The 26,380-nt window shown below is 40.4% G+C and overlaps 1 protein-coding gene across 1 annotated transcript in view; it reads left to right on the top strand.

The window, feature by feature from the left end:
- Positions 1 to 26,380, top strand: part of TAOK3 (TAO kinase 3) — a 226,199-nt gene that overhangs the window by 87,513 nt on the left and 112,306 nt on the right. Inside the window, exon 2 of the mRNA XM_008004888.3 lies at positions 20,829 to 20,933. The gene's annotated coding sequence lies outside the window, so the exon portion shown is untranslated. The remainder of the gene's footprint in view (positions 1 to 20,828; positions 20,934 to 26,380) is intronic.

Raw genomic sequence — 26,380 nt, 5'->3', positions numbered from 1 at the left:
AATCTCAGCTACTTGGGAGACTGAGGCAGGGGAATTGCTTGAACCTGGGAGGTGGAGGCTGCAGTGAGCAGAGACTGGAGCAGAGATTGCACCACTGCACTCCAGCCTGAGCAGCTCCATTTCAAAAAAAGAAAAAAAGGAATTCAACCTAGGTTTTTTTGTTTTTGTTTTTGTTTTAATTTTCATAGGTTATTGGGAGCAGGTCGTGTTTGGTTACATGAGTAAGTTCTTTAGTGGTAATTTGTGAGATTTTGGTGCACCCATCCCCTGAGCAGTATACACTGCACACAATTTGTAGTCTTTTATCCCTCACCCCCTTCCCATCCTTTCCTCCTGAGTCCCCAAAGTCCATTGTGTCATTCTCATGCTTTTGCATCCTCTTAGCTTAGCTCCCACTTATGAGTGAGAACATACTATATTCAGTTTTCCATTCCTGAGTTACTTCACTTAGAATAATTGTTTCCAGTCTCATCCAGGTCACTGCAAATACTATTGATTCATTCCTTTTTATGGCTGAGTAGTATCCCATTATGTATATATACCACAGTTTCTTTATCCACTCATTGATTGATGGGCATTTGGGTTGGTTCCACGTTTTTGCAATTGCGAATTCTGCTGCTATAAACATGGATGGGCAAATACCTTTTTGTATAATGACTTCTTTTCCTCTGGGTAGATAACCAGTACTGGGATTGCTAGATCAAATGGTAGTTCTACTTTTTGTTCTTTAAGGAGTCTGCACACTGTTTTCCACAGTGGTTGGACTAGTTTACATTCCCACCAGCGGTGTAGAAGTGTTCCCTGTTCACTGGATCCATGCCAACATCTATTTTTTTTTTTATTATGGCCATTCTTGCAGGAGTAGGGTGATACTGCATCGTGGTTTTGATTTGCAGTATCATTATGATGTTGAGCATTTTTTCATATGTTTGTTGGCTATTTGTACATGTTTTGAGAATTGTCCATTCATGTCCTTAGCCCACTTTTTGATGGGATTGTTTGGTTTTTTCTTGTTAATTTGTTTGAGTTTGTTGTCGATTCTGGATGTTAGTCCTTTGTCAGATGTATAGATTGTGAAGATTTTCTCCCACTCTGTGGGTAGGAATTCAGCCTAAGTTCTAATGGCACAAGTACTAAGTCATTACTATTAAACTACTGTGAAGCAACTTAACCTCCTCGAGCGTCTCTTAGGTTCATTCGAAATCTAAAATTCGGATTATAAAAAGCGTGAAAGGAAAATGTATCTTGGGGTCCCCAAATCACTAAGCTAAAGGGAAAAGTCAAGCTGGGAACTCCTTAGGGCCAATCTGCCTTCTATTCTATTCAGGGTCACCCCTCTGCTCACTGAGGTAAATGCATATCTGATTGCCTTCTTTGGACAGACTAATCAGAAACTCAAAAGAATGCAACAATTAGTCTCTTATCTACCTATGACCTGGAAGCCACCTTCCCACTTGGAGTCTTTCTGCTTTTTGCTTAGAGTTGTCCCACCTTTCCAGGCCAAACCAGTGTTCATCTTGCATATGTTGATTGATGTCTCGTGTCTCCCTAGAATGTACAAAACCAAACTGTGCTCTGACCACCTTGGGCACATGTTGTCAGGACCTCCTGAGGCAGTGTCGTAGGCGTACATCCTCAACCTTGGAAAAATAAACTTTCTAAATTGACTGAAACCTGTCTCAGATTTTTGGGGTTCACAAGAGAATATTTTAAAGTTATGTAACATATATAGATTATGGCCGAGCACAGTGGCTCACGCCTGTAATCCCAGCACTTTGGGAGGCCAAGGCAGGTGGATCACCTGAGGTCAGGAGTTTGAGACAAGCCTGGCCAACATGGTGAAAACCCTACTAAAAATACAAAAATTAGCCAGGTGTGGTGGCAGGTGCCTGTAATCCCAGCTACTTGGGAGGCTGAGGCAGGAGAATCACTTGAACCCGGGAGGTGGAGGTTGCAGTGAGCCAAGATCGCGCCATTGCACTCCAGCCTGGGGGAAAAGAATGAGACTTGGTCTCAAAAAATAAAATAAATAAATTAGGCCTGGCACAGTGGCTCACACCTGTAATCCCAGCACTTTGGGAGGCCAAGACGGGCAGATCACTTGAGGTAAGGAGTTCGTGCCCAGCCTGGACAATATGAATAAACCCTGTCTCTACAAAAGTATAAAAATTAGCCGGGTATGGTGGTGTGCACCTGTAATCCCAGCTACTCAGGAGGCTGAGGCACGCGAATCTATATATGAAGAGATATATAGATAGATATATATATATATGGTTAGTTTGTTCATTTTATTACTGTACTGCAGAGATTTCCCCTTTAAAAATATATATTTCCATAGACAGAAAGACAAGGGGCTTTCTTTCTTTTTTTTTTTTTCTTTTGTTACAATGAATAAAGCAGAGTAATCTTTAAAAAATATAATAATCTAAATTTTATTTCTGGTAGTAATCTTTTGACTACTCATCTCAATTTGTTGCTATTAAGGAAGTCATTTTAACCTTTTGACTATATATTTAATAGGTGAATGTGAATGCCTAATTGTAGAATTATAATATAGTTAGCATTCATCTGACATTCGCTAAGAATTCAATTTACCCTCAAAGTTGAATTCTTAGTTTTGTTCTTAGCTTTCTCTTTTGTCTGCAGTCTTTGCCTGAGTTACCATAGCTGCTTCTTGAGCTTCCTGTCTACCTGATACAAATGACTCCCAGATCTGACCTTGCGCCAACATTTCTCCTGCACACCAATCTCTGTTTCTTTCTATTTTCTGTACATCTCTACCTGGATGTCCATCTATCACCTTCAATACAGTTTTACTAGAAAACAGTCATTATCTTTCTCCCATTAAACTTGTTTCTTCTACTAAATTCCCCATTTTTATTCAGAGAACAAACATCTTCCCTGTCTCTTGTTCTTAGGGCCTCAGAGCTAATACTCCCATGTGTTTTCTAGGCTCTGTAGTCAATCAACTGCTGACTCTTCACTGTGTTACTACTGTGTTTCTCTTGACATCTACACTCATGGAATCATAGTATGGTAACTGCCTTCTGCTTTCAATTTTATTGCCAACATTCTAGAATAAGATTATCATTCTTTCTTATTTGGTAGCCCTAACCTGACCTCCCTGCTCTAGTCTCCTTCTATTCCAATTCAGTCTTTAAAAAATATTTTTAATTTATTTTTTCATTACAAAAGTGATGCATGTTCAGTGTAGAAAATATCAAAAACAAACAGAAAATATCTTTATACCCAAAGATAATCACTGTTAACATTTTTGGTTTATATTCTTTCAATTCTTTTTCTGTGATGTGTGCACAATATTTTTAAACAAAATGTTCTTAGTCCAGCCTGTATATTACTCCAGGCAACTACAGTATTATTCTTAAAGATGAAATCTAACTGAAAATGTTTTCCCAGTAGAAAAAAAGCTTAAAAACCTTTCTGTGGTATTAAAGTTCCTCGACAGTCTAGACCTGATAGACTGTTGCACCTTTGTCTCCGAAATCTGCAGAACAGACATTTAAGTAATATGCCATTTCCTAATATGCTACAACCTCCAATTCTTTGTGCACACCGTTTCCTATAAAAAATTCTGCCTGTTCTTTTTTTTTTTGAGACCAAATCTCGCTCTGTCACCAGGCTGGAGTGCAGTGGCGCAGTCTCGACTGACTGCAACCTGTGCCTCCCAAGTTCAAGCGATTCTCCTGTCTCAGCCTCCCGAGTAGCTGGGACTACAGGTGTGCACCACTACACCCAATTAATTTTTGTATTTTTAGGAGAGACGGGTTTTCACCATGTTGGCCAGGATGGTCTCGATCTCTTAACCTCGTGATCTGCCCGCCTCGGCCTCCCAAAGTGCTGGAATTACAGGTGTGAGCCACTGCGCTTGGCCAATTCTGCTTGTTCTTTACAGAACAATCAAAATACTGTCTCTTCCATTAAAGCATTAATCGGCCGGGCGCGGTGGCTCACGCTTGTAATCCCAGCACTTTGGGAGGCCAGAGTGGGCAGATCACCTGAGGTCCAGAGTTCGAGACCAGCCTGGACAACATGGAGAAACCCTGTCTCTACTAAAAATGCAAAATTAGCCAGGCGTGGTGGCGCATGCTTGTAATCCCAGCTACTTGGGAGGCTGAGGCAGGAGAATCGCTTGCACCCGGGAGGTGAAGGTTGCAGTGAGCTGGGATCACGCCATTGCACTCCAGCCTGTGCAGCAAGAGCAAAACTCCATCTCAAATAAATAAATAAATAAATAAATAAAGCTTTCATCACCTACCCATCACCATCCCCTGCTTCTTAGAGAGTGAGAAATGCTCCCTATTTTGAACTTTCATAGTACTTGCAACACTCACTGGTTCTAGGTAATGAGTTTCTGGTGAACACATATCCGTATTTTATGTATGCATTTTATGTGTTATATATCTTTCAGCACCTAACACAATATCTTAAGCATAGCAGGTACTCAATAAATGTTGAAAGAATGAATGAATACGTGAGCACTGCTTTAGCTACTGTACCTCTTATAAAACTCATGAGAAGAATAATACTTTGTAGATATAGAAGAAGCTTAAACAGGTTATAAAACTTACTCAGGCTGCAGGGAAATGAGACAGAATTAGAAACTGGAACACTGTAAATCCAACTTTGTCACTTATCCTTTGAGCTGTGCTGTGACTCTTGATCATTAATAAGTTATATATAGTGTGGTTGCCTATTGCTTGAACACTATCCTGTTTGGGATAGGTGCAAGCCAGTGTTCTTCCTTCTGCTGTGGAAACAGCGAAAGGCGTACAGGGCAATATTCCATCTTCAGTTACCTGGCAACTTGCATGCGGGCATGTGACTTTGGTCAATCAGATACTCCCACCCAGAACTTTGAATCTTGCAAGCTCAGGGCACAGCAGAGATTATTGTGGCAGTTGTGAAGATGGTAAGAGTCCAATAGAGCAGAATCGAGTGATGATGGCATCAACAGCATCCTAAGCAAATGACGTGACCTTGATTGTGCCTTTCCTCCCTAGGGGCCTGCCCATTTTTTGAGCTTCCCGATTCATTCTATGAGATATCTTAAGAATACATTTATTTTCTGCCTACGTTAGCCAGGGTTAATTTCTATTATTTGCAAATAAAAACAGTAACAGTGATGATTTTCATTAGTACTTACAGTGGAACAGCCTCATCAGTACATTTCAATGAACTTCCACAACATAAGATGAAATTCTATAGTAAGGGAACTACCAATGCCAAAAGGCATAGGAGTGATAGTTCACTGGAATCACAGCGGGAAATGCCAAGGTAATTCTCTATAACTTTTTAAATAACAATGTGTATTATATCAATGTGATCAAGTAAGATTAGATTCACATCTAGCAGAGGTTTTGTTCTGTACCTACTACATACTTGGAGTATATTATCTCATTTAATCCTCACAACATTTGATGGATTTTCTACCAAAAGAGGTTATAGAGGTTTGACAGAAAACAGAATGGAATATACTCTACACGTAAGAAGAGCTTTTAGAATTCCTCACCAATACCCATTTATACTGGTTATCTGAAAGAGTGAGTGGTTTGTATGCCCAGGTTTCTGTAGATCAAGGAAGCTGTTAGAAAACATTCCATTTTTGTTTTTACTAAACTCTAACTGAAATTTAGCATTTTCTATAATTATAAATGTTGGCAACAAACCGCAAGAGTATTAGCAATACCTGTAACTTTGTCACCAATACAAATCACAAATATTTTATATCACATTAGTTGTTACATGTACATAAAAATATTTCTTATGCTCATCCTTCATTGAAATTATTGTAGTTATTAGACTCCTATCTCTTATTACTAAATGCATTAATAAAGCAGCACATATATTACTATGTGACAAATTTGCTTTTTAATTTTAATTTTATTTATTTATTTAGTTAGTTTTTTTGAGACAGAGTCTCGCTCTTGTTGCCCAGGCCAGAGTACAGTGGTGCAATCTTGGCTCACTGCAGCCTCAGCCTCCTGAATATCTGGGATTTACACGTACCCGCCACCACGCCCAGCTATTTTTGTACTTTTAGTAGAGACAGGGTTTCGCCATGTTGGCCAAGCTGGTCTCGAACTCCTGACCTCAGGTGATTCGCCTGCCTCAACCTCCCAAAGTGCTGGGATTACAGGCATGAACCACCGCGCCTGGATGCTTTTTAATATTTTTCTAACTTTATTTCATTATAACTAGTTGCCTTCATAATTCTAAGTGGTTAATTTTTTCATGTAAAACGTTATTCTGAGAAGGTGTCAATAGGCATCCTTGAACTGCTAGAGAGGTCAATGTCACATAAAAGGTGACAAATCCCTTTTATAGGGCCAACTATAACAAACCCACAACCAGCATCATACTGAGTAGGTAAAAGCCAAAGCATTCCCCTTGAAAACCAGAACAAGACCCTATCAGCACTCCTATTCAACATAGCACTGGAAGTCCTGACCAGAGAAGTCAGGCAAAAGAAAGAAATAGAAGGTATCCAAATAGGAAGAGAGAAAGTCAAACTATCCCTGTTTGCAGGCAACATGATTCTATACCTAGAAAACCGCATAGTCTCTGCCCAAATGCTTTTTGATCTAATAAATAACTTCAGCAGTTTCGGGATACAAAATCAACGTAGAAAAATCAGTAACATTCCTATATATCAAGAGCATCCAAGCCGAGAGCCAAATGAAGAATGCAATCCCATTCAAAATAGCCACAAAAAGAATAAAATACCTAGGAATACAGCTAACCGGGGAGGTGAAAGATCTCTGCAATGAGAACTAGTAAACACTGCTTAAAGAAATCAGAGATGACAAAAACAAATGGAAAAACATTTCATGCTCATGGATAGGAAGACTTAATATTGTTAAAATGGCCATACTGCCTAAAGCAATTTACAGATTCAGTGCTATTCCTGTCAAACTACCAATGACATTCTCCACAGAATTAGAAACTGCTATTTTAAAATTCATATGCAACCAAACAAGACCTTGAAAAGTCAAAGTAATTCTAAGCAAAAAGAACAAAACTAGAAGCATCACGTTACCTGTTACCAGACTTCAAACTATACTGCAAGGATATAGTAACCAAAAGAACATGGTACCCGTACAAAAACAGACACATAGACCAGTGGAACAGAACAGAGCGCCCAGAAATAATGCCGCACACCTGCAACCATCTGATTTTTGACCAAGTCGACAGAAACAAGCAATAGGGGATGGATTTCCTATTCAATAAATAATACTGGGATAACTGGCTAGCCATATGCAGAAGACTGAAACTGGACCCTTTCCTTACACCATATACAAAAATCACACCAGGCACAGTGGTTCACACCTGTAATCCCAGCACTTTGGAAGGCCGAGGCAGGTGGGTCACTTGAGGTCAGGAGTTCTAGACCAGCATGGCCAATGTGGCGAAACCCTGTCTCTACTTAAAATACAAAAATTCGCTGGACGTGGTGCATGCCTGTAGTCCCAGCTACTTGGGAAACTGAGGCAGGAGAATCACTTGAACCCGGGAGATGGAGGTTGCAGTGAGCCGAGATGGCGCCACTGCACTCCAGCCTGGCGACAGAGCAAGACTACATCTCAAAAAAAAAAAAAGAAAAAGAAAAAAAAAATGCCAGGCTCATGCCTATAATCCTAGCACTTTGGGAGACCAAGGCAGGTGGATCACGAGGTCAGGGGTTCAAGACCAGCTTGGCCAACATAGTGAAACCCCATCTCTACTAAAAATACAAAAAAATTAGCCGGACATGGTGGTGGGTGCCTGTGATCCCAGCTACTCAGGAGGCTGAGGCAGGAAAATTGCTTGAACCCCAGGAGGCGGAGATTGCAGTGAGCGGAGATCAAGCCACTGCACTCCAGCCTGGGTGACAGTGCAAGACTGTCTCAAAAGCAAAAATAAAAACAAAAGTTAGCCAGGCATGGTGTGGCGTGCTTGTAACCCCAGCTACTTAGGAGGCTGAGGCAGGAGAATCACTTGAACCCCAGAGGCAGAGGTTGCAGTGAGCCAAGATTGCACCACTGCACTCCAGCTTGGGTGACAGAGTGAGACTCCCTCTCAAAAAACATCAACTCAAGATGGATTAAAGACTTACATGTAAAACCTAAAACTATAAAAACACTGGAAAGTAACCTGGGAAATACCATTCTGGACATAGGACCTGGCAAAGATTACGTGATGAAGACACCTAAAGCAATTGCAACAAAAATAAAAATTGACCAATTTAGACTTAATTAAACTACAGAGCTTCTGTACAGCAAAAGAAACTATCAACCGAATAAGCATCCTACAGAATGAGAGAAAATGTTTGCAAGCTATGCATCCAGTAAAGATCTATTAACAATATCCAGAATCTATAAGGAACTCAAATCAACAAGCAAAAAACAATCCCATTAAAAAGTGGGCAAAGGACATGAACAGACACTTTTCAAAACAAGACATGCACACAACCAACAAGCATAGGAAAAAATGTTCAACATCACTAATCATTAGAGAAATACAAATCAAAACCACAATGAGATGCCATCTCACACCAATCAGAATGACTGTTGGTGGCTCACACCTGTAATCCTAGCACTCTGGGAGACCAAGGCAGGCAGATCGCCTGAGGTGATCGAGAGGACAGGAGTTCGAAACCAACCTGGCCAACATGGTGAAACCCTGTCTCTACTAAAAATATAAAAATTAGCTGAGTGTGGTGGCGCACACCTGTAATCCCAGCTACTCAAGAGGCTGAGGCAGGAGAATCTCTTGAACCCAGGAGGTAGAGGTTGTGGTGAGCTAAGACTGTGCCACTGCACTCCAGCCTGGGCGACAAAGCAAGACTCCGTCTCAAAAAATAAAAATAAAAATAAAAATGAAAAATAACAGATGCTGGCAAGGTTGCAGAAAAAAGGGAACATGTATACACTGCTGCTGGGAATGTAAATTAGTTCAGTCATTGTGAAAAGCAGTTTGGCGACTTCTCAACTCAAAGCAGAATTACCATTTGACTCAGCAATCCCATTATTGGTTATTTACCTAAAGGAATATAAATCATTCTACTATAAAGACTCATGTACCCGTATGCTCATTGCAGCACTTTTCAGAATAACAAAGACATGGAATCAACCTAAATGCCCATCAGCAGTGGACTGGATAAAGAAAATGTGGTACGTATACACCATGGAATACTATGCAGCCATAAAAAGAATGAGATCATGTCCTTTACAGCAATATGGATGGCGCTGGAAGCCATTTAGTAAATGAACTAACACAGGAACAGAAAATGAAATACTGCATGTTCTCACTTACAAGTGAGAGCTAAATACTGAGTACATATGGATACAAAGAAGGGAATCACAGACACCAGGGCCTACTGGAGGTTGGAAAGGAGGAGGAGGGTGAAGATCAAAAAACTGCCATATTGGGTACTATGCTTATTACCTGGGTGGTGAAATAATCTGTACACTAAACCCCATGCAATGTGCCTATATAACAAACCTGCACATGTACCTCTGAACCTAAAGTAAATGGGTTTTTTTGGTTTTTTTTGTTTTTTGTTTTGAGATGGAGTCTGGCTCTGTCACCCAGGCTGGAGTGCAGTGGCATCATCTCAGCTCACTGCAAGCTCCACCTCCTGGGTTCACACCATTCTCCTGTCTCAGCCTCCCGAGTAGCTGGGACTACAGGTGCCCGCCACCAGGCCCAGCTAATTTTTTTGTATTTTTTAGTAGAGATGAGGTTCATCATGTTAGCCAGGATGGTCTCGATCTCCTGACCTCGTGATCCGCCCACCTCGGCCTCCCAAAGTGTTGGGATTACAGGCACGAGCCACCACTCCCGGCCCTAAAATAAATATTAAAAAATAAATTCAAATTCTACTTTTTTAATTGCTGGGTGAAAAAAAAAATCCCTTTTATAAATAGGCTTTTGGGGTGGGGGCAGGTTTGACTTGCTCAGTGGTTCCCAAACTTGACTGTGTGTGAAAATTACTTTAAAAAGTTTTGTAAACAAAACTACAAACACTGGAATTTTCAAGGGTAATTAGAGTTGAATGCAGTTTTGGCCTTGGGTGTTGACCGTTGTGCCCAGCCACCTTGGGTAAGATAAGATTCTATTCCCTAGTGTTTTCAAGTAAATCAATAGACCCCTGGGAACTTAAAGGTATGAAAATAGGTCTAAAAGTTCTCCACAACTTTTTTTAATGTTATGTTTTCATTTTGATGATGATCTTTTAAAAACTACATGGTGGGCCCGGGCATGGTGGCTCACGCCTGTAATCCCAGCACTTTGATCATGAAGTCTGGAGTTTGAGACCAGCCTGGCCAATATGGTGACACCTCGTCTCTACTTAAAAATTCAAAAATTAGCTGGGCATGGTGGTGCACGCCTGTACTCCCAGCTACTCGGGAGGCTGAGGCAGAAGAATCGCTCGAACCAAGGAGGCAGAGGTTGCAGTGAGCCGAGATTGCGCCACTGCACTCCAGCCTGGGCGACAGAGCAAGATGCCATCTAAAAAAAATAAATAAATAAATACATGGAGGATCATCTGGATGACCACATTATCACTAAAGAGTCCTGTGGTTTGCTGGGATTTCAGGGCCTGTGTTTGTGTTTACCATAATGCCAAGTGGTACCACTTGAATTGTCTTAGACAAATGAGAAAAGAATAGAAACGGAAGTGGAATTAATGTGTAACTGTTAAACTCGCACCTTGTGAAGGCCAGATGATACCAAGCCAAGTTATACAAATGAAGTATTCCTAGGAGTGCAAGTACAGAAAAGTGGTCTAATGGTGAGTGAGCATGCCATACTGAAACATAAGAAACACAGTAGAACGGGCCATATTTGTTTTGGAAGTTATTGTATCAACAAAATAATAATATCTGTACTACCAAAGCAATTGTTGAGTTTGATTTGGAGAGAGGTTGTAAATTTGTTTCATATAAGTTGTACAAAAGCCATAAGAGGTTTATTACAGTTTTGTTTGTTTGAGACCAAGTCTCTCACTCTGTTGCCCAGGCTGGAGTACAGTGGCATGATCTCAGCTCACTACAACCTCCATCTCCTGGGTTCAAATGATTCTCCTGCCTCAGTCTCCTGAGTAGCTGGGACTATAGGTGTGAGCCCCCCATGCCCAGCTAATTTTTGTATTTTTAGTAGAGACGGGGTTTTACCATGTTGGCCAGGCTGGTCTTGAACCCCTGACCTCTGGTGATCCACCCGCCTTGGCCTCCCAAAATGCTGGGATTACAGGCGTGAGCCACTGCGCCCAGCCTATTACAGTGTTATAAATGGGCAGTTTCATCTTTCGGTAGCTCGGGCCCTAAGGCGCTGAGTCATCTTTGACTCCTCTCCTTCTTTCATATTCCAATCAAAGCAGCAAAGCCCATTTGGTTGTTCCTTTTCAGTTATTCTGGAATTCAACCAATTCTTATCACCTCTACCACCAGCACCTTGGTGCTGGCTGCCATCATTTCTTTCTGAGAGTTTTGCAATGGCTTCTTTCCGGTCTCAGTGTTTTTAACCTTGCTTCTGTACAGTCTGTTTCCCACAGAATAGTCAGAGTGATCCTTTTAAACACAGAAGTGGCATCTCTCATAAAATGCTTCAGTGGCTTCCCATCTCACTTATAATCAAATCCAAAATCTTCATCCTGTTATGAAAGGCCCTATCTCTTCTCCTAGTACATCCCCATTGTTCACTTTCCCTTACCCACGCTGGCCTTCTGGCGTTTTCTGGAGTACACAAAACAATCTTGCTATTCCCTCTGCCTGTACCACTCTCCCTTGCCAGGACCTTCAGGGCATACTCCTTCACTTCCTTCAGGTCTCTGCTCAAGTATTACCTTATCAGAGAGCTCTATCCTGCCTGCTGGCCCTGTTTCATTTTATATTTCTCTTTATATTTATTAATACTTCCTGTATAAATATTTATATCTCTCTCTACTAGAATATAAGCTGTATGAGAACAGGAAAGAACCCACAGCCTTGTTTAGTGCTGGACGAATATTAGGTACTTAATAAATATTTGCCAAATGAATGATACATGAATAAATGAGTAAAGTAAATGACTTAAAGTGACTTAAGAAAATGTTAGGGATCTGTGAGGATTTTTAAAATAAGAGATATGAATGATTATTAATCATGTTTGAGAATTCGTGAGAGCAAGTTACTGCGTATTACAGTTTCACAAAGTTTTCACATATGTATTCAATACATAACAGAATATTGGGGCATAAGATTGAATAATGGGCCGGGTGCGGTGGCTCACGCCTGTAATTCCAGCACTTTGGGAGGCCGAGGTGGGTGAATCACAAGGTCAGGAGATTGAGACCATCCTGGCTCACATGGTGAAACCCCACCTCTACTAAAAATACAACAAATTAGCTGGGCGTGGTGGCAGGTGCCTATAGTCCCAGCAACTCGGGAGGCTGAGGCAGAAGAATGGTGTGAACCCGGGAGTTAGAGCTTGCAGTGAGCTGAGATGGTGCCACTGCACTCCAGCCTGGGTGACAGAGCAAGACTCCGTCTCAAAAAAAAAAAAAAGACTGAATAATGGGGCAGCTGGGCACAATGGCTCATGCCTGTAATCCCAGCACTTTGGAAGGCTGAGGCAGGAGGATTGCTTGACCCAGGAGTTGGAGACCAGCCTGGGCAACATAGCAAGACCCTATCTCTACGAAAAATAAGTTAGCTGGACATGGTGGCACATGCCTGTAGTCCCAGCTAATTGGGAGGCTGAGACAAGAGGGCTGCTTGAACCCCAGAGGTTGAGGCTACAGTGAACTGTGATCACACCACTGCACTCCAGCTTGGGTGACAGAGTAATACCCTGTCTCTCTAAAACATAAAACATTTTTTAAAATGAAAAAAAAAGTTATAGTGCAAAATGAAGACTTTAAAAACCTAGTCAAATATTTTAGAATAATTTGGGATTTATATAGACACATCACCACCATTTTTATACTGGTCTTAATTTTCAGATTCATGTGAGGTGCCATTTTTTCTGAAGTAGATGCATAATTGATTTCAAATTGCTGGCCTCATATCAAAGTATCAGACAGAACAAAGATATTCAGTGTTGCTGGACGTGGTGGCTCACGCCTGTAATTCCAGCACTTTGGGAGGCCAGGAGTTTGAGATCAGCCTGGTCAACATGGTGAAATGCCGTCTCTACTAAAAAAAAAAAAAATTTACGGGGTGTGGTGGCATGTGCCTGTAGTCACAGCTACTTGGAATGTTGAGACACTAGACTCTCTGGAACCTGAGAGGCAGAGGTTGTAGAGAGCTGACATGGTGTCACTGTACTCCAGCCTAGGCAACAGAGCGAGACTGTCTTAAAAAAAAATAAAAAAGATATTCAGTGTTAAATTTAAGAGATCCAGTGGGGCCTCTACTTTCCCGTCTGTCTCTTATCCTAAACCTCTTTTTTTTTTAAGGGAAGAAGAAAATAATACTCCATGAGAAATCAAAATAATTGCTCAAAAGCAATACATAAAGTCTTAAAGAGTGACTAGAAGAATCTTCATATAATGTCAGTTGACCCAGGAGTAGCCTGAAGGTTATCATTATTATGATCCTCAAAACCCCAGCTACTTCTGCATTATTTGCCAAGTAGAAATTAGATGATCACTATGGTCCTTTTTCAGCTCTTAAATGTGAGGATATATGTTCACAGTTGTGCTATAGAATCATAGTGGCATAAAAAGCAACTATCATCTAGTTTCATTTTCAACGTGAAAGTACCTTAAAAGCAGTTTTCTTACCTCAGGATAATAGTTAAATATTGGTGGCAAACAGGAACAACAACTAAAACAAAATTTGCTAGGTTTTTTTTTTTTTTTTTTGGACAATTCTCTTCAAGTCTTATGGGAAGTCATGTGGAAGGAAGCAGGGGAAGAAACCAAATACTCAACTAGTCCTAACTATGTGACTTTGACTGTGAAGCATGTTTCAGAGCTTTGTACCAGCTTCATCTAAGGCTCTATACTTAATTTTAAGTGAGAAATTTATTTATTTATTTAGAGACAAAGTCTTGCTCTGTCACCCAGGCTGGACTGCAATGTCACAATCTTGGCTCACTGCAAACTCCACCTCCTGGGTTCAAGCTGTTCTCCTGTCTCAGCCTCCTGAGTAGCTGGAATTACAAGCATGCGCCACCATGCCCAGCTAATTTTTTGTATTTTTAGTAGAGACAGGTTTTACCATGTTGGCCAGGCTGATCTTGAACCGCTAACATCAAGTGATCTACCTTCCTCGGCCTTCCCAAATGCTGAGATTACAGGCATAAGCCACCATGCCTGACTTTTTTTGAGACGGAGTCTCACTCTGTCGCCCAGGCTGGAGTGCAGTGGTGCCGATCTCGGCTCACTGCAACCTCTGCCTCCTGGGTTCAGGCGATTCTCCTGCCTCAGCCTCCCGAGTAGCTGGGCCTACAGGTGTGTGCCACCATGCCCGGCTAATTTTTTGTATTTTTAGTAGAGATGGGGTTTCACCGTGTTAGCCAGGATGGTCTGGATCTCCTGACCTCAAGTGATCCACCCACCTCAGACTCCCAAAGTGCTGGGATTACAGGCATGAGCCACTGTGCTGGCCCTGTTTTTTTCTTAAACAGGCCCTCAAATTTGTTTGCTCTGCAGTCCCATAAGAACCGAATCTAGCACCATATTTAAATATATGAGATCCTTGGGAGGAATGATAAAAGAAATTCAATCTCACATTAAATTTAAAATTTTCTTGATTGCCCTCCAAAATAATAAAGTATGACTTAGGGCAGCATGGTTCAGGAGAATGTTTCCTGTAATGGAAAATCAGCAGTCCTGGATTGAAAAAACCCTGTCTGTTTTTTCAGACAGGGTTTTACTTTGTCACCCAGGTTGGAATGCAGTGGCACAATCTCAGCTCACTGTAGCCTCAGCTTCCTGGACTCAGGCAGTCCTCCCACCTCAACGCCCAAGTAGCTGGGACTACAGGCAGGTGCTACCACGCCCAGCTGATTATTTTGTATTTTATTTCATAGAGACGGGGGTCTCACTGTGTTGCCCAGGCTGTTGTCGAACTCCTGGACTCAAGCAACACTCCCATCTCGGCCTCCCAAAGTACCAGGGTTACAGGCGTGAGCCACTGCACCTGGCCAGAAGTCCGGGATTTTAATTTGTGGATAATGCTGCCACATAGGTGTGATGTGATGCTTCACTTTTCTGAGATTGAATATAAAAAGAAAGGAGTTGAAATGGTGTATCTTTAAAATTCTTTCCAGTATGAAACATTCTAATTCTTATTTACTTTATTAATACTGAAATATTGTGGCGTTCTCAAATTCACTGGCTCCAGGATAGTGCTGCTAGAGAAAAACATTGTTGAGAAGAACATTATTGTTGAGAAAAACATTGAAACACAACTAAGATCTTCCATGAGTCATCTTTCTTGAAGTTTCTGGGAATGGAAAAATTATTTAAAATATTTATATTTCCACTCTCTATCAAATGTTTCTTTCTTTCTTCCTTCCTTTCTTTCTTTCTCTTTTATTTTTTCTTTTTATTATTATTATACTTTAAGTTCTAGGGTATATGTGCACAACGTGCAGGTTTGTTACATATGTATACATGTGCCATGTTGGTGTGCTGCACTCATTAACTCATTTTCTTTCTTTCTTTCTTTCTTTCTTTCTTTCTTTCTTTCTTTCTTTCTTTCTTTCTTTCTTTCTTTCTTTCTTTCTTTCTTTCTTTCTTTCTTTTTCCTTCTCTCTCTCTCTCTCTTTTCTTTTCTTTCCCTCTCTCTTTCTTTCCCTCTCTTTTTCTTTCTCTTTCTCTTTCTTTCCCTCTCTTTTTCTTTCTCATTTTTTTTTTGATAGAGTCTTGCTCTGTTGCCCAGGCTGGAGTGCAGTGGCGTGAGTGACTCGGCTCACTGCAACCTCTGCCTCCTGGGCTCAAGTGATTCTCATGCCTCAGCCTCCCAAGTAGCTGGGACTACAGGCATGCGCCACCATTCTTTCTTATACTAAGTTAGAATGTCTGTGAGAAATAATTTACTTGATTACCATTGTTAGAAGGTTTTCATTTCTTAGAATAAAGAAGTGTTTGTGAAGATAATTATTTCAATTGCACATCCTCCAAGCTAGTTGGATTGTTTATTTGGCCCAAGGGTCTAAAACCTGAAATACTACATTCTTGGCGCAGTTCTACATTCTCACTATAAATGTAATACCTGAGGTTGCAGGAGGTCAAGGAAGAGGGAAAAACTTATTTTATGCCTGTTATTTCATCTTATCCTCTTAGAAGAAAAAATATTCTTGTTTATCTTTTGGGGAAAGGATTAATTTGAATGATCATTTTAATTCTAAGATTGAAATGGAAAAGGGAAGGTGATTTCATCAGGTTTTTATGGAGTATCTGCTACTTAAAGAAGCCGTAGGGACCAGCATTTCCACTCATAGGTATATGCTCAAGAAAAATGAAAACATATATCCGCATAAAAACTTATACATGAATAATTCTAGTAGCACTATTCATAATGGCCAAAAGGTAAAGCAATCCAAATGTCCATCACCTGATAAATGGATAAAATGTGATATATCCATACAATGGAATATTATCTGGCAATAAAAAGAAATACTGATTCGTGCTATGCATTGGATTTGAAAACATGCTGAGTGGAAAAAGCCAGTCATGAAAGACCACATATTGTTTGATTCTGTTTATATGAAATTCCCAGAACAAGGAAATCTATAAAGATGGAAAGTATGTTAGTAAATTGCTTAGGAATGGAGGAAATGGGGTGGGGCAAGGGTGGGGTAATAGCTAAAGGGTATGGTTTTTTGTGTGTATGTATGGTGATGAAAATGTTCTAAAAATAACTGGTTAGTAATGGTTGTACATATCTGTGAATATGCTAAAAACCATTGAATTGTACACTTTAAATGGGTGGAGTATATGTAGGTGAATTATATTTCAATAATGCTGTTTTTATTTTTAAAAATGTCAGGGGTTACAATGATTAATCCAAATGTGAGCTTAGACAATTATCCTTCTCTGAAGAAGCACTTGCCATCCAGTTTTAGAGTACTATGTGTGTTGAAAACTGAAGCAAAGGGAGAAAATAGTAGGTTTTATAGAGGTGACATTGAGCTGGACTGTGAGAATAGTTGGGATTTGGGCCTTATAAGCAGAGGAAACAACTTGGACAAAGACCAAGTGAGAAATGAAATACAAAGTATATATAAAAATGTAACTGAATGGAATTTATTTTTTCCTGATTTTATAAAGTTTAAAAATTTAGGTTAGACTAGTGGTTTGAAGCCAGCTTTGAATGTTCATTAGGTAAAGTTATTATTATTATTATTCTTTATCCCATAGGAAGCAGTGAGATTTTGAAGGATTTTGAGCAGGGCTATGATATTATCTGAACCATGCTTTAGAAAGATAATTATGGTAATAGTGTTTTTCGAATTCCAGAACAGATAGAGGCTGTAAGAGGAGAAGAAAAGGAGAGAGCATATGATGCCAGAGAAATGGAAAAACAGGCCAAAAGAAATATTTGAAGCAGAAATTGGGGATTAATTGAATGTAAGGGACAGGGAAAGAGAACAGTGTTAATGGGAGGTATATGTGAGCCATTTAGGGGAGAAGCCAAATAGATATTTGAAAATACGGGACTGGGGCTTGGAATAATTGTCAGTACTGTCTAGTGACACAGTATTACTTAAAACCATTAAATGGGCAGAAATTAAGATAGCAGCTTGCAGTCACACAGGGGACTTGGGAAATCCTTAGAGGAACACATTCATTTAGACATCAGAGAGAAGAGGAAGTGTAACCAGAATAATTTGGAAAAACAGAAGACAGTTTCATGGGATCCAAGAGACATTTATGAAGAAGGAAGTGGGGGTAGTAAAATGGAAGAAAATTGAAAATATCCTTTAGGTTTAATGGATGAACTTCAGGAATACTGTCTTCAGCCTCAATAGCAATGCAATATTGTAGCAGAAAAGCAAACAAAGAAAAGATAAAACTGAGAAGGCTTAATTCCTAGAAGTCTTAGATAATTTTAGAACATATATAGAGCTTGGCAACCAAAGATGAAGAGAGTATGCATGCATTTTAAGAAAATTATGTAAAAGTGGGCTGGGCGCACTGGCTCACGCCTGTAATCCCAGCACTTTGGAAGACCAAGGCAGGTGGATCATCTCAAGTAAGAAGTTCGAGACCAGCCTGGCCAATATAACAAAACCCCATCTCTACTAAAAATGCAAAATTAGGCATGGTGGCGCACGCCTGTAATCCCAGCTACTTGGAAAGCTGAGGCAGGAGAATCGCTTGAACCCGGAAGGCAGAGGTTGCAGTGAGCCGAGATTGTATCTCCAGCCTGAGTCTAAAAAAAAAAAAAAAAAAGACAGAGAAAGAAAATTAATTACGTAAGAAGAGTTAGTAACTATTTAGAGAGAGGATAATTAGCCCGGCATGGTGGCACGAGCCTGTCGTTCCAGCTACTCAGGAGGCTGAGGCATGAGAATCGTTTGAACCTGGGAAGGTTGCAGTGAGCTGAAATCTTGCCACCGCACTCCAGCCTGGGCGACAGAGCCAGACTCTGTCTCAAAAAATAAAAAAAGAAAGGGGAGAGGGAGAGAGAGAGAGAAAGAAAGAAGGGAGGGAGGGAGGAAGGGAGGGAAAGAAAGAAAAAACTATTTTATAGGAATGAATGTTTCCTGATTTGTAAGATACCTTATTTGAAACTACTTTCTTTTTTCTGAGATGGAGTTTTGCTCTTGTTGCCAGGCTGGAGTGCAATGGTGTGATCTCAGCTCACTGCAACCTCTGCCTCCCAGGTTCAAGTGATTCTCCTGCCTCAGCTGCCCAAATAGCTGGGATTACAGGCATGCACCACCACACCCGGCTAATTTTGTATTTTTAGTAGAGACGGGGTTTCTCCATGTTGGTCAGGCTGGTCTCGAACTCCTGACCTCAGGTGATCCACCCGCCTTGGCCTCCCAGAGTGCTAGGATTACAGACGTGAGCCACCGCACCCGGCTGAAACTACTTTCTTAGAAATTTAGCAACTGGTGTTCATGTGATGTCATAAGGAATATTTTAGTTTATTGGTGCTATAGTCAGACTACATTAGCAAAGTAGACATGCAAACATTGCAGTTATTGATTGGTTAGTGGTTAGGTAAAATGTGATGCTGAATTCAAGCAAGTTTTAGCTACCAATTAATCTAAAGCATTCCACAGCCACAGAATCGGAAGGAGTAACAAAAATAATGAAAACGTTCAGTTTATAAGTATAGGCATGAGACAAGAGTGGGATATTCTCAGCAAGAAAAATGTGAAAACGGAAGTCCATAGGTTTTTTTCTAGTTTTTTCCTGTAAGGCCTTCATCTGCAATGCTAGTCAAGCATCTAAAAATTATTCCAATAGATGTAGGTTTTAAATTGTTATATTCTTTGACCCAATAATTCTACTTCTAGAAAGCCATTCTCAAGAAAACCCCCAAAATGTAGATAAGTAATAGGCACCAAGATCTTCCAGACATGATAATTTTCAATAGTTCAACACAAGGTTGAAAATAGCCTTGGTTTCTGATTGTGGAGAAATGGTTGTGAATGAATTACAGCTCTTCCATAAGACAGACATTAAGCAGTCATTAAAATGACCTTTGTGAACAGTATTTGGTGACATGGCAAAATAGTCATAGGGTTAGATAAAAGAGGTGAACTACGAAATTATACATATAATGTGATCTCAGCTGCATTTTAAAAATGCAGGCAGAAATAAATACGTGCCTGGAGAAAAGTATGCCAGATTGTTAATGGAGTTTTGCCTGGATAGGATTATGGATTTTTTTCTTCCCTTTTTTTTTTTTTTTTTTTTTTTTTGTGACGGAGTCTCACTCTGTCACCAAGGCTGAAGTGCGGTGGTGCGATCTTGGCTCACTGTAACCTCTGCCTCCCGGGTTCAAGCGATTCTCCTGCCTCAGCCTTGTGGGTAGCTGGGATTACAGGTACCGGATTTTTTTCTTAATAGTGTGTATTTCCCAGGTTTTTACATTGGGCATGTACTTCTTTAATAGATAGTTTAAAAATAATCATGCTCATGCCTGTAATCCCAGCACTTTGGGAGGCCAAGGTGGGTGGATCACTTGAGATCAGGAGTTCAAGACCAGCCTGGCCAACATGGTGAAACCCCGTCTCTACTAAAAATACAAACATTAGCCAGGCATAGTGGCAGACGCCTATAATCCCAGCTACTCGGGAGACTGAGGCAGGAGAATTGCTTGAACCTGGGAGGTGGAGGTTGCAGTGAGCTGAGATCACGCCACTGCACTCCAGCCTGGGCAACAGAGCGAGACTCCGTCTCAAAAAAAAAAAAATCATCATCATCATCACCTGGAAAATGTGGAAGATTGGTTATAGGAGAGCCTAGGAAAGGAAAGGTAGAGTAATCAATGCAAATCATCATGTCTATTGGAAAAGCAATTCAAAATAGAAGCCTTACTGACAGAGAATCAGTAGCATTACCGCATGCTATCAGATTAGTGCTGACTACTGGTAGCCTCTATTAGGTTCCCCTGGACACAAACAAACCAGTGGAAGCCTCAATATAGATTCTTAAATCTAACAACACATTTGTTTCCCAGATACTGCCTGTGGAAGAGTAGTTTGCGTCTTGTAGAGCATCTTACCTTTTAAATTTGCCATCCACAAACAGATGAAGATAAAATTTTAGCTTTGTAATATTACATTTGTAAATATGTAAAACTACCACATGAGCAATTATTGATTCTTTAATTTTGCTGGTAATTATGTATTTTGTTCTTCTTTTTCCACAGGTTGCATCATAAATACAAAGGACTGAAGTTATAAAAGAGAAAAAAGAAGATTGCTGCTAAAATGAATCTGAGCAATATGGAATATTTTGTGCCACACACAAAAAGGTACTGTCTATACAACTTAGCTTTCTCCTAAGAAATGGAAAAAAATAATATTTTCTGGGTTTTTGAATGAATTTTTATCTTTGAAAGAAAAATAAAAGAGAAAGTAAAAATATTAATAAAATTGGGATAAAATATTCTTTTATAAAAATCTTTGGCCAGGCGCGGTGGCTCACACCTGTAATCCCAGCACTTCGGGAGGCCAAGGCGGGTGGATCACCTGAGGTCAGGAGTTCGAGAGCAGCCTGATCAAAATGAAGAAGGCCTGTCTCTACTAAAAATGCAAAAAAAAAAAAAAATTAGCCGGGCATGGTGGCGCATGTCTGTAGTCCCAGCTACTGGGGAGGCTGAGGCAGGAGAATCTCCTGAACCCAGGAGGTGGAGGTTGCGGTGAGCTGAGATCATGCATTGCACTCCAGCCTGGGCAACAAGAGCGAAACTCCGTCTCAAAAAAAATAAATTAAAAAAAATAAAAATAATAATCTTTGAGCTTCTATTTATTTCCTAAATTTTTTTTTCTTCTCAGTTATAGTTTAAATATGGAGAATTATTTGGTTAAAAGAAATGAGCTTACTTAAACTTTCTTGATTCCTATTGTCAAATTATTTTCTGGAAATATATATATTGTGATTTTTTTTTTGCAGTACTTTATAGTTAGATTTGAAATTACCTAAAAGGTTTTGTATCACTTCTTCTAATTACAGAAGTAATAGACTTTGCAAAAAATTTTTTTAGAAAATACATAGAAACAAAAAGAAGGAAATAAAAAATTACCCAAAATTTCAACACCTAATTTCAGATAAAACACAAGCTACAAAGAAACCCAAACTTATAGGTCAAAGAAGTCACATTTCCCATATGCACTGTCGTATTCCGTCTGTGCTTTCCCTAATTATGCCTCGCCTCTTTTGCTAAAACAAAACAAACAAACAAGAAACTGCCTTGTATGAATTCCCAAAAGTGTATTACTAGGTCAAAGGGCATACCCATCCTATTCTTCAAGCAATGTATAAAAAACTATTTCCTTATACCCTTACCCAAAAAAAGCATCTTTTTTCCTCTTATTTTGCCAATTTGGTCGGTGAAATGAGGTGTCATATTATTTCCGTTTTTACTTATTTGATCCTTAATGAAGTTACGTGTTTCATATTTTAAATGGACACTCCTGGTTGGTGTTTTTTTTTTTTAATTTCCTACCTGTCTCTTTTGAGTTTGTAGGTAAGTGTGTGTGTGTGTGTGTGTGTGTGTGTATTTACCTCTCTGATATTCAGAATAGCTTTTTTATTTTTCTTCCTGAGACAGTGTTTCATTCTGTCACCCAGGCTGGAGTGGAGTGGTGGCGCGATCTCAGCTCACTACAACCTCCGCCTCCTGGGTTCAAGCAATTCTCCTGCCTCAGCCTCCTGAGTGGCTAGGATTACAGGCGAGCGCCACCACGCCCGGCTAATTTTTGTATTTTTAGTAGAGACAAGGTTTCACTATATTGGCCAGGTTGGTCTCGAACTCCTGACCCCGTGATCTGTCCTCCTCAGCCTCCCAAAGTGCTGGGATTACAGATGTGAGCCACTGCGCCTGGCCCCGAATAGCTTTTAACTGGCAAATATTTTGCAAAAATTTTCTCTACTTCTTTTAACTTCTTTTTTTTTTTTTTAATTTTGAGACGGAGTCTCGCTCTGTTTCCCAGTCCAGAGTGAAGTGGCACAATGATGGCTCACTGCAACCTCTGCCTCCCGGGTTAAAGGAATTCTCCCACTTTAGGCTCCCAAGTAGCTGGGATTACAGGCGTGTGCCACCACACCCAGCTGATTTTTGTGTTTTTAGTAGAGACAGGGTTTCACAATGTTGGCAAGGCTGGCCTGGAACTCCTGACCTCAAATGATCCTCCTGCTTCTGCCTCCCAAGTGCTGGGATTACAAGCATGATCTACCACACCAAGACGCATTTCAATTTGGTACATTACATCTTTCTACAACAATAATGTGAACATATTTAAAGAGCATAATTTGTTTTAACAGGTATATTCTGTGAAACCACCAACATAGTAGAAATAAACATATCCACTATCACTCCCAAAAAGCCTCATCATGCCCCTTTTTAACCCCTCCTACCTACTCCTTTTTACCTGCCATCACCACCCACATCCCCCAGGTAACACTTGATGTGATTTCTATCTCTTTAAATTAGTTTGCAGTTTCTAGAATTCCATATAAATGAAATCATAAAGTATGTACTATTTTTTGTCTGACTTCTTTTACACGGCGTAATTATTTTGAGATTCATTCATATTGTAGTGTATATCTGTAGTTTATTTTATTGCTGAGTTACAGTCCATTGTATTTATCACAGATTATCCATTTATTTGTTGAGGTACATTTGGGTTGTTTCCAATTTTGGCTATTAAAGCTACTGTGAACATTTGCATACAGGGCTTTGTATTGACATATGCTTTCATTTTTCTTGGATAAATACTTGAGTATAATGGCTACATCATATGATAGGTGTGTGTTTAACTTTTTAAGAAACTGCCCAATGTTTTCCAAAGTGTTTTACCATTTTACATTCCCACCAGCAGTGTATGAAAGGTACGGTCACTCCATATGTTAATGGCTAACATTAAAAAGACTGAGTTTTGAGACAGAGTTTCGCTCTTGTTGCCCAGGCTGGAGTGCAATGGCGCAATCTTGGCTCACTGCAACCTCCACCTCCCGGGTTCAAGCGATTCTCCTACCTCAGCCTCCCGAGTAGCTGGGATTACAGGCATTCACCACCACACACCCCTAATTTATGTATTGTGGTAGAGATGAGGTTTCACCATGTTGGCCAGGCTGGTCTTGAACTCCAGACCTCAGGTGATCTGCCCACCTTTCATGGGTTTTAATTTGCATCTCCCTAATGAGTAGTGATAGTATGCATCTTTCTTTTGCCATCCATCCATCTCACTTGGTAAAGTGCTTGTGTTCAAATCTTTTGTCCATTAAAAAAATTGGGTTTTCTTATTTTCTTATTGTTAAGTTTTGACAATTCTTTATGTTTTTTGGATCCAGGGGTCCCATTATGAGACATAATTTGCAAAGATTTTCTCCCAATATGTTGCTTGTCTTTTGATTTTCTCAAGTATCTTTCAAAAAGCAGACATTGTTAATTTATGAATTTTTCCTTTGATGGATTGTGCTTTGGGTTATGAACTAAGAAATTTTCATCTAACCCGGGGTCACAAATATTTTCTCCTGTGCCTTCTAAAAGTTTTATTATTGTAGATTTACCTTTAATTCTATAACCTATTTGGAGTCAGTTTTTATACAGGTTGTTAGCATGGACCAAATATATCTGTTTTCTTGCATATTTGGATGCAATTGTTCCAGTACCATTCATTGAAGACAATTATTTCTTCATTGGATTGCCTTTGTACTTCTACCAAATCTCAGCTGTCCATAAATATGTGGGTCTACTTCTGGGCTTCCTATTCCATTGCACTGATTAATTTGTCTATCTCTGTGCCAGTATTGCACGGTCTTGATAACTGTAACTTTATAATAAAGTTTGAGATTATTTTATGCTAGCTCTCCGACTTTGTCCTCCTTTTTCAAAGTTGCTTTGGTTATTCTGGGTCCTTTGAATTCTCATATGAATTTTAGATTAAACTTCTCAACTTCTGTTTCTAAAGAAAAATGTTGAGTCTTCTGATTTATAAACACTGTATATCCCTTCATTGTGTCTTTATGTCATTATTATTTTGTCATTTTCAGTATACAGGTCTTATATATCCTTTGTTGGATTTATCCCTAAGTATTTCCCTTTTTTTTTTTCTTTTTGAGATGGAGTCTTGCTCTGTCACCCAGACTGGAGTGCAGTGACAAGATCTCAGCTCACTACAAACCAGTTTCAAGTGATTCTGCTGCCTCAGCCTCCCAAGTAACTGGGATTACAGGCATGTGACACCACACCTGGCTAATTTTTGTATTTTTAGTGGAGACAGGGTTTCACCATGTTCGCCAGGCTGGTCTCGAACTCCTGACCTCAAATGATCCACCCACCTCAGGCTCCCAAAGTGCTGGGATTATAGGCATGAGCCACTACACCTGGCCCTATTTCACATTTTTTATGCTACTATGATATTTAAATTTGATTTTATTTTTCGTTTTTTTTTGAGATGGAGTCTCGCCCTGTTGCCCCAGCTGGAGTGCAGTGGCACGATCTCAGCTCGCTGCAACCTCCACCTCCCAGGTTCAAGCAGTTCTTTGCCTCAGCCTCCCAAGTAGCTGGGACTACAGGCACCCACCACCATGCCTGGCTAATTATTTGTACTTTTAATAGAGACGGGGTTTCACCATCTTGGCCAGGCTGGTCATGAACTCCTGACTTCTTTTTTTTTTTTTTTTGAGACGGAGTCTCACTGTGTCACCCAGGCTGGAGTGCAGTGGGGCGATCTCGGCTCACTGCAAGCTCCGCCTCCCAGGTTCACGCCATTCTCCCACCTCAGCCTCCAAGTAGCTGGGACTACAGGCGCCCGCCACCACGCCCAGCTGGTTTTTTGTATTTTTAGTAGAGACGGGGTTTCACCATGTTAGCCAGGATGGTCTCGATCTCCTGACCTCGTGATCCACCCGCCTCGGCCTCCCAAAGTGCTGGGATTACAGGCTTGAGCCACCGCGCCCAGCCAACTCCTGACTTCTTGATCCACCTGCCTTGGCCTCCCAAAGTGGTAGGATGACAGACATAAGCCACCATGCCTGGCCTTGATTTTCATTTATTCATACACAGAGACATAATCATTTCAGGCCAGGCACAGTGGCTCACACCTGTCATCCCAGCACTTTGGGAGGCCAAGGTGTGTGGATCGCTTGAAGCCAGGAATTTGAGACCAGCCTGGTCAACGTGGCAAAATCCTGTCTCTACTGAAAATATAAAAATTAGCCAGGCATGGTGGTGCATGCCTGTAATCCTAGCTACTTGGGTGACTGAGGCACGAGAATTGCTAGAACCCAGGAGGCAGAGGTTCCAGTAAGCCAAGATCGTGCCACTACACTCCAGCCCAGGTGACAGAGGGCAGAGTGAGACTCTGTCTCAAAAAAATAAAGAAATGTAATCATTTTATGCATTGATCTTCTGTACTTTTTAATAAACTAATAAGTTCTAGTAGCTTTTGTAGATTCCATTGAATTTTTTGACAGATGATTATGTTGTTTGACAATAAAAAGTCTTACTTCTTCCTTTTCAGTCTTTATGCTTTTTTGTTTCTTTTTTGTTTACTGCACCTGTACAGCATCTGGCACAATGTTTTTGTTTGGTTTGGTTTGGTGTTGTAAAGAGAGAGGATCTTGCTATATTGGTCAGGCTGGTCTCAAACTCCTGGTCTCAAGTCATCCTCCCGCCTTGGCCTCCCAAAGCATTAGGATTACACACATGAGACATCACACCTAGCCCCAGCACAATGTTGAATGTAAGTGTGG

This window comes from Chlorocebus sabaeus, chromosome 11, assembly GCF_047675955.1.
Source record: "Chlorocebus sabaeus isolate Y175 chromosome 11, mChlSab1.0.hap1, whole genome shotgun sequence".
NCBI lineage: Eukaryota > Metazoa > Chordata > Mammalia > Primates > Cercopithecidae > Chlorocebus > Chlorocebus sabaeus.
Note: the sequence above shows the minus strand (reverse complement) of the source record. Positions and strands in the feature narration are given on the sequence as shown.